At 47.5% G+C, this 8,107-nt stretch overlaps 1 long non-coding RNA gene across 1 annotated transcript in view; it reads left to right on the forward strand.

Annotated features, from left to right (window-relative positions):
• Positions 1 to 6,647: 6,647 nt before the first annotated feature.
• LOC111733055 overlaps positions 6,648 to 8,107 on the forward strand; it is an 11,816-nt gene continuing 10,356 nt past the window's right edge. The window contains exon 1 of the long non-coding RNA XR_002777817.1: positions 6,648 to 7,078. This is a non-coding gene — a long non-coding RNA (uncharacterized LOC111733055). The remainder of the gene's footprint in view (positions 7,079 to 8,107) is intronic.

Consider the following 8,107-nt stretch of genomic DNA (forward strand, 5'->3'; position numbering starts at 1 on the left):
CAGGCCCTGTGAAAATTCTTACTGAGATCGTCTCATTTATACTTCATGACGACTTGTGAAGATTAACATTATTTCATGGTGGAGAATACTGAGTCAGAGAGGGAGAGAGAGAGAGAGAGAGAGAGAGAGAGAGAGAGAGAGAGAGAGAGAGAGAAGATGGCCACTCCTCTCCCCAGTAACACAGCTGATATGAAGAAGACAAATGGAGATTGGCACTCAGGACAACATCAGAATTGAAGCTCCTGACTACAGCCAAGGGGTAGGGCATGGAGGGATCCATCCCAGAGGGTGTCCTTTTGGGGAGGAAAAGTAGGAGAAAAAACCAGTGTGGGTTTATGTGAGCAGCGAGTACTGGGAAGACATATCAAGTGGATGAGGGAGTCAGAAGGCCAGTGGTGATGCTTATCAGATGGTAGGTATTGGAGTGTGAATCAGGTTCCTAGGAACAAAGGAGAGGCCAGGATGGGCTTCACATAGGACATCACTAGATGAGAACATGGTTCCTTCTACAGATCTGGATGTTAGCTCCTGAATTCATTTTTTCATTCAATTGTTTGTTCCTTCCTTCATTCATTCATTTATTACTCCAAAGGCATTTCATGAGCTCCTGTTCTCTTCTGAAAGGGCTCCAGAAAGATTTCAGAAAAATCTGCATCCGAGTGGAGGCTTCAGATACAACCACAGTACCAGACACATTGATCTATATGGCTTTTACAGAGCTAGACCTAACCACAACTTATGTCTATTTAATTTGTTTCTATCATTTAAAAATCAAGAGATGACAAGAACTCAGACTTCCCACTTCTTTGAGAAAGTCACAAATCCTGGCCAGGCAGAGATCTCAGTTTTGCACAGGGATAGTAGACGGTGCCAGCATTGTAGATGCCCCAAAGATGGGTGCCCTATTCCCCACTCTGAGGCTAATTGTCAGAGAACATGTATCATAGCCATTGTGCTGCTTTTCTTCTCCTTGAGATGAGCTAGGTTCTCTCATGCACAATAATTGTCTGGCCCCTGGGCATGTAAGTTTGAGAAGCCTGTTCTTGGACATCCTCTAGATGCCCTCACACACATAAATGCTCTGTGGTGCAGGTATTGTTTTCATCACATGGTTTGGCTTTATAAAGAGTTACTCGAATAATATGTGATGTAAAAGATTCCATTAGTTTCCTAAGTATATGCACGATATAGGACATCCCCTTCCTCCACATTCTCTCTCTCCTGGGTCCACCACTGGGATGAGTTCTGGGTGTTTCCTTATTTCTTTCAAACATATTTCTCTATGTTTAAACAACAACAACAACAACAATAACAACATCAACGACAACAGTGACAACACACACACACACACACACACACACACACACACACACACACACAGAGTCTCACTAAGAGCATCCTCCATTTGCTTCCTTCTCCCCCACATTAACAGCATGTCCTGAAAAATATCCCTTTGATCAGTGGACCCAACCCCTCATTCTTTTCCATGGCTAGGGGACGCTCTGTGGTACAACAGGAGCCCCTCATTGTTCACTTAGCACCCACTTGTTTGCTCCTTCCTTCCATGTACACGCAGCTCTGTGCATGTGTGTGTTTATTATACAATTTTTTAGTGGAATTGCTAGGCTAAACTTCAGTTACTTATTAATCATCCATTGAGAGCCTACTATGTGCTGGACACTGGGAGATTGAGGAAACTGGACTGACAAATGTCTCAGCCCTCTCTGAGTTTTCATTTTGATAGATGCTGCGATGATGCTGTCCATCAGTGGTATGGGGAAGGAAAGCTTGTTTACTGACATTGTTATAACATTCTTGGCTGGAGCTCTGTGGCAGTAGCAGATGACAGGGTCCACGGGCTGCCTCCTGTGGATCTGGGGTTCACTCTCAAACACCATGGGGCAGGATGCAAAATTCCCCATGACCAGAGGTGGGAACGGTTAGTCAGGCCATGTCCATTCCCAGGATCCAGACATGAGAGGTCACTATCAGAACCCCTCACCCCCAGAGGCCCTCCCTATCCCTGGAGTGAAACTGCCTTCCTCATAACGACGTGGTGGTGACTGTGGACATCAGAAATGGCAATATTTCAGGCCTCTACCCCACAGTATGGAAGAAGAGATGTTGCAAAATCACCTCCCAAAATCTAGGTTAGTGTGCTGGATGTGCAGGTAAAGCCAAAATATTGAGACATCAGTGCTTGGAAAGTGAGAAAGGTTTATGTGATTTGGCTAAAGCAAGGGGATGGGAGAGCAAGACCTCTCAAATCCGTCTCTTCTGAAAAGCAAAAGTAGGGAGTTTTATACAGCTAGGGAGGAGGGGAGAGGAAGTTCCTGGGAACTGAAAGAGAAATATGTGTTTCTTTAGTCATAGATTGATGTCTTGTGACTACCGACATTGTTTAAGCTATCATCGTTTTGTACTTAACTAGTTATAGTTTTCTATTATCTCAAGAAAAGGGTATTTTTATTTATTTAATTTATTTTTTATTTTTTTAAAGTATAGGTTTGTTTATTTACTCATTCACACAATATTTATCGAGGCCAGGCAATGTGCTAGGAAGGACGAATACATAGAAGGCACAATGAATGACAAAGCATACAATCCAGAGAGATATGTTCTTTTAAAAGTTATTGCAATTAAGAAATGTACAAAGTCACAAGGTGTTAAACATTTACGTATCAAGTAATGTCAGTGTATCATTAGAACTGTCTTATATGTGGGATATAAACCTAAAAGCACCAAACGAACAGGACAAACAAACAGAGACTCATGGACATGGACTATAGACTAGTGGTTACCAGAGGGTAGGGGGTGGGGGAGGAAGGGGTAGGTAGACGGTTAAAGAGAGTCAAATATAGGGGGTAGGGGGAGGGTGAAATAGGTAAAGGGGATCAATATATGGTAGCTGAGGGAAACTGGACTTTGGGTAGTAAATACACAATAGAGTATACAGATGCAAAATTATAATGTACACCTGAATATTATATAATCGTATTATCCAATGTTACCCAATAAACTTAATAAAAAAAATAGTTGGGGCTTAAAATACCAAGGGGATCTGCTACACAGATACTCACTCACTGTCACTGCTCACGGAACAGCCTTGAACTGAAAATTGTGGCTCTGAGACCCAGGGTGCAGCCTGCAGGCTCTGCGGAGAGGTGTATGAGTCCTCTGAGTGAAGGGGATCTGTGTCCTACAAGTAGGAATTCTCTTAGCTGGCTGAAGTCCTTGTCCTCAGCCGTGATTGGTGTTTGAGGTTGGTTTATACAGGTTGTCTCTGAAACATTTGTGGGTCTCTGTCCCGGGGCATGAGATTTCTGAACTATACGGAGGAGCCCTTTTTGTCTAGAGGGTTGGGTCTCTGAGCTGTTCATGTATTCCAGGATGTTCCTGAGAGGGAGGCAGGTTGGACCTTCTTCGCTCAGTGCTCTCACTAGGTGTGTGGTTTCACCTCTCCGGGGATTTCTCCCATCCCTGCCTTGGTGCCTTGGAGATGAAATCTTAGCATCCCCATCCTCAGGGAGGACAAGTCCTCAGTCCTGCACAGCTCAAAAGCATGGGCTAAGAATACTGATAAGAACAGTATCTGATGACAGCAGCCCCACCTTTGCTTTGGGCAATGTGACAATATTATGTCCACATATTAACTCAGGAAATCTTCCTGAATCCCTAAAAAGAGATCACCATTTGCAGATGAGACGCCTGGAACTCAGTGAGGATGGAAGACATCAGTTCCTGAGGAGGAAGGAACTGGAAACAACTTGGGCCCTTTGGAGGAGGCAGGGGAAGGCTCAGCACAGCCCAGGCCAGACAGAGGGTGACAAGAAAGGGGGAAGGGTGAGGTTTGCCAAAGGCCCCCAGCACCCTGCAACTGACTCACTACCAAGATATCTGTCTCTCTTGTTTCTCGCTCACAGAGCATGCTTGGGACTTGATGTACAGAATGTGATCCTCACACTACCTGTGGAAGTGGTGGTAGAAGATGGAGACGTGAACCTCCACGCAGGTAGTGAAAAACTCAGATTCATGAGTTTGCACAAGGCATCACTGCAAATGTAGAGATCCCTGCCTCCTGTCCCCGCCTTGAAAGCATTCTTTGGCGCTGAGATCAGCGGGAAGGCAGTCAAGGGCCTGAGGAGGTGAGGGGGACCCTGTGTACAGCACGATCTTCTTTTTAAGTGGAACATGTCCTTGTTCAAATGGGCAGAGGGTCCTGACGTGTGTCAAGACAGTGTAGCTGAGGCCCAGGCCCACAGCAGCTGAGTTATCCCCTAGACACAGTCCTCGGGGAGGGATGTCCTGTCCCGTGAAGCGACGGGCACATCATCCAGTAGCAGGGCTGGGGATCCAGAGGTGGTAGCTAATTGAATGGAGACACTGTCCTGCCAGAAATAGTCGCTCTGTGCCTGACTCTCTAATGCCCTCTCTTTCTCTCTGTCTTCTCTGTGCCTGTTACTCGGTCCCTCTCACACACCGGCCATGGTATGACCTCACTTGTGCCGTGAGGGCCCTTGTTTCACCTCTCCTGAGGGTATCATCCTTTTATGTGTATCTGTGTGGGGAGCAGTTGTGGGAGTTCCCCCTGAGTGCATGGGATTGTCCAGGGAAGTCATGTTCTGTTGCAGAGGGGATGGGGAAGGGGTTCTTCTTTGGGGCAAAATGAGAGCAACTCCCCTTACATTGGGCGACCTGGGCTCTGGATTCCTAAAGGGCATGGGCCTTCTCTGCTAAAAACCCTCAGATGGCTCACTTAGAGTAAGTCAAAGGCCCCAATCCCACCCCTAATGGCCCGGAAGGCCCTACAGGTCCTGGTCCCCACTTCTCTGACCACCTCATATCCTACCTCTCCCGCGATCATGCTTTGCCACCCACGCCACCCGCCATACTGCTCCTCATACGTGCTAGCCTGAGTTCCACTCCGGCACTTTCCTACTGGCTCCTACCTCTCTCTGGGATGATTTTCTCCCACACGTTCATCTCTTCTAGGTTTCAGCTCAAATGTCACCATCTTAGACTTTCCTCTACCACTATTTCTAGAAATGTTCCTCATGTTATTTCATTATTCCAATTTAATTTAAATCACAGCAATTTCTAACACCTGACAAATTACTTACATTTTTGTGCAGTTAGATCCCAATATAGTGTAAGCTCCATGAGGACAATTTTTTTTCTCTTTCCACACAGTCGTATTCTCAACTCCCTTTATGGTGGCTGACACATCATCTGGTGGGACCAAACGTGATAATGGAAGAAAATAACATGGAATAAGTATGGCTGAAAATGTTGCTTAAAATAGAATCAGAAGGTGTTAAGGAAGTGGGGCCTATGCATATCCTGTGCCTCAGTTTTCAGAGCTGCTATTGAGTTGTTACCCTGATGCTAAACGCAGCTCAAGGCTGAGTCATGAATAATCGGGAACAACTGCTCTATGGACACGTATGAAATTTACCTCCTTCCTGTCGTTTTGCCTTCCTCGTTTGCATGTTGGAACTAACCAATCCCTGCTAACCTAGCCAGCAATCTTTCATTTGCATGAAAGAATTACACTTTGTGGTTATTGCCTTTATAAACCCTGCATTTATTTGTTCTCTTTGGAGTACAGAGTGGATTGCTAACTGGATCTGCAGTCTCTCTGGTGGCAACTCCTTTTGCTCAAATAAATGCATTCTATTCTTTATGAACCCCGAAACTCCTCTGGGTAACAAATGAATGAGAGACTGAATAAATAAATGTAAAGTTGTGGTGAGAGGCATAGCTTGAGAGGTTGAGGATTCTGCTAGGGAACATGTTCAGGGGTGACAGTATTGTGACAAAGCTCATGGTCTTTATCTCACCTACTCAGTGTCCTTGGTGCCCCTGGGAGTTGGCCCGTTCTGAACAAAATCAAAGATCCTGCTGTCTCTCTCACCTACTGCTGATGGTCAAGGACTGAGACCTGCTCCACACAAGTCCTTCTGACCCCAGTTGGGAGTTCTAGCCCTCCTGCCCCATTGGCAGAGTGTGGCTGGGTATCCCCACTAGACCTATTCTGCATCACCCAGGGAGACACAAGCCAGCACAACGCTCAGCGCATAGGAAATGCTTGCAACACTCCCTGTTATCATAGTGGCCACCGCAGGGAGGTAAATTTCAGTTTAGGAGACATTTTTAAGAATCCAAGACTGCAGTGAACTTGGGATTTTCATGCTGACTTTGCCCTCCCATCTTTTGAGGACCGGCCTAGAATGGTCCACCGCTCTCTCTGAGGACAAGCTGTTCCAGGTTCGCACCACCAAGGGGCGCGCGAGAAGCAACAACGCGGACCTGAAGTACCACTGAGGCGCTCAGAGTAGGACCGTCCGCTCCGGGAAGTACCACTGGAGGGGGGAATCCATTTGAAAATAATCCACTGCGTTTGTCACGACACTGAGGGTATGCATACTCCTGCGCTGGATCCATAAGTACTCGGAGTTTTCAATTTTCCTGCCGCACTGGAGCCCGAGTGGACACCGGGTCTGAGGCTGCGGCCCTGATGTGAACATCACTACACCCCTCTATATCTACATGGTCTCACCCAGCTGCGACAGTCACGGCGGTTGAGAGTGGTTCGGAGTGGTGAGGGGCGGGGTCATGGACAGTGCTGGGCGGTGACTGGCCACGGCCAGACTGACGGATTAAGCGCTTCCTGCGTGCAGAGTGCCTCCGACTGGACCCCAAGTGGTGGCCTCGCTCTTCCCCGGCCCAGGCCCATTGGCCATCTGTGTGGGACGGCGCGACGATTGTGAGCTGGAGCTGAGAATGAGGCTTATGTGCGTGCGTGCGTGTGTGCGTGTGTTTTCAGAGCGTAAAATTTTTCTACGAGTTGGACTGCGGGCCAACTAACTGTCCGGATGGGGTTGAGGATGCCGCCCCGGTGGGTGGCGAGGTTCAGCGCAATCGCTGACTGGTAGCCAGAGTCCAACGCTGGATGCGCGGGTGACGGGGCTGTCTTCACGTGCGCGCCTTCAGTGTTGTTCAGCTCGAACTCAGTCCCCAGCATAGCGAGGCGTGTTGGACAGGGCACCGTCCATCCGACAGATGGCATGCAGTTAAGGTGCGGAGGGGCAGGGGTTGGATTTGAGCTGGTTTGGTGTCCCTGCCTAAGAAGTAAGGCGTCCGGCCTCTTGGGGATGTGTATCGCTAGGGCTGGCATCACAGCTGCTGTTTGGGTACCTTTGATGTCTCTAAGTCTTTTGGGGACTTGAGAGTGAGTCGGATATTTTGAGTGGATTTTGTGCGCCTGGTGTAAGGTCTTTTAGGGTTTGTGTGCCTGTGTACCTGACTGTGCCTTTTCTGAGCTTTGGGCATTGTGTTCCTGGGGGTGAGATCTCTGTGTCAGTGTCCGCACCCCAGGCGATGAAGTCTGAGCAGTTTGTGATTCTGGATCCCAGGTTGTCTCTGAGCTGCTTGGGCGTGGGGAGGAGGCTGTATCTTAAGGTAGAAAGTATCCGAGCTGGTTGGGGTTCTGTTTCCAGAGTATCAGTTCTCTGATTTCTATGGGGACTTTATCTTAAGGTTATGCAGGGTTTCTGAGTTATTTGAACTTCTCTCTGTTTTGGGGTTCTTGATACTCAGTTGGGAGGTGTTTACATGCTTTGGGGGTCTGTCTCTAGGATGTGAGGTATCAGCAGTTTTCATTTATCTCCCGAGAGAGGACTTTGGTCCACTGGTGTGAGGGAGGTTGTCGCAGAGTGCAGGATCTCTGCTCTGTTTGGGTTTCTGTGACTCAAGTTGTGAGCTCTCTCTGCAGAGATTTTTGGAATCTGTTTTAGATTGTGTTCAATGAGCTGTTTTTGGTGTCCCAGAGTATCTGATTTGTTTGGGGTCTGTGTCTCTGGCAAAATGTCTTACCGTTTTGGTTGTGAGGTCTCTGTCTAGGATCTTGGTAGATAAGATTCTTAAATGTGGAGCTCCAGGTCCTGGTTGTGTGTCCCTGGGCAAGTCAGTTGTGTCCTGGAGCCCTGATATGAATCAGAATGAATAAAATTATGCCACTGCCCATATTGGAGGGTACCATATATCTTATCAATGTGTGTAAATGATGTGGGTCCCAGTCCTTCTTCCACAAGAAATTTCTGAGCAC

Source organism: Pteropus vampyrus, unplaced genomic scaffold (assembly GCF_000151845.1).
Source record: "Pteropus vampyrus isolate Shadow unplaced genomic scaffold, Pvam_2.0 Scaffold518, whole genome shotgun sequence".
Taxonomy (NCBI): domain Eukaryota; kingdom Metazoa; phylum Chordata; class Mammalia; order Chiroptera; family Pteropodidae; genus Pteropus; species Pteropus vampyrus.